Genomic DNA, 1,376 nt, shown 5'->3' with positions numbered 1-1,376 from the left:
CCCTAATGGATAGGTGCATACAAAAAGAGGGTGAATACAATAAGAGAAGGTAAATCAAATGACCAAGTATGTAAGGCTCCCTTCTTCTCTCTTGATATGTCTTTGACATAAGTTATGATGTTATGATGAGATTTTTATGGTACCGAGTCCCTTTATGGGCCAGATATGGTATATGTGTATAAGGATCAGGCCGAACATTCCTCGGCATATGTTACTATCTAAGGATTAGGTCGTACATTCCTCGGCACATATGTATATGAAGACTACATGAGGGAAAGTAGAGAGTATGTAAAGTTGTCCCTTCTTTTTTTTGGCATGTCTTAGAATTAAGTAAGGATTAATATGAGCTTTGGGGGTAATTCCATTCATAAGTCTCGAGGGTGATTCATGATTCTTGTTCTTAGAGATTCTCCGTTAGTTAATATCCTTGAATTTTATAAGTTATTTTGTATCATCTTGATTCATGCCTATGACTTCTAAGGCTTTTTTAATATGATCAATAGTGATATTTGAGGGAAAATTGATTTGACTATCGCCCTGATTTTCAAATGACAATTCGTCTTTACTACTTCATTGAGTCTTTGACAATATTTTAAATAGCATTTAGTTTCTCACTACTCCACTCGTAGATGCATCAATGCTTCTTCCAATGAGCCCGGGCAAGGCTATGTTATCAAGCGTACTTCTCTGCATTGTTCATCGTGCCCTACCATGAGGGGGCAGGGATGACATGTACATGGGTTGTGGTGTATGTGGTACCATGTACACATATACTGATGTCTAATGATATGATATGATATGGCCATCTGATATGATATGCTCTGTTCTGAAGATGTTTCCTACTCTGGAGTATTTTGTGCTGTGGTGCCATTAACAAGAGGGCGACCACGTTTTGTTCACTAAGTCCCCTAATGGGGCCGAGTATGACTTATATTTTTCCACATGTATTATCTGTGTTTGTGATAAGCATTTTGATATTTTGGATATTTCGCTCATTTTTTGCACATTCTGTTCTAATTATGACTTTATTTATTACAGTCCATGCTTTTCATATTCAGTTTATTTTCCATATTGACCCCCTTTCCTTGGGGGCTGCATTATATGCCCGCAGGTATGGACGCTTGATTTGCCGATCCGTTTGCCTAGGACATCTACTCTGCTATTTGACAGTGCTCCTTTATCCGGAGCCCCTATTTTGGTACTAAATTTTCTGTTGCATATTTGTACACATTGGTCAAGGGTACAATGGGGCCCTGTCCCGTCATATGATTAGGCTACCATTCTATAGAGGTCTGTAGATTTGTGGTGGGATTCTGTATATGTTCTGGGCTTTTGTATTCTGTGATGGCCTCATCGGCTTTTGTGCGCTATCTATC

This window comes from Solanum dulcamara, chromosome 5 (genome assembly GCF_947179165.1).
Source record: "Solanum dulcamara chromosome 5, daSolDulc1.2, whole genome shotgun sequence".
NCBI lineage: Eukaryota > Viridiplantae > Streptophyta > Magnoliopsida > Solanales > Solanaceae > Solanum > Solanum dulcamara.
Note: the sequence above shows the minus strand (reverse complement) of the source record.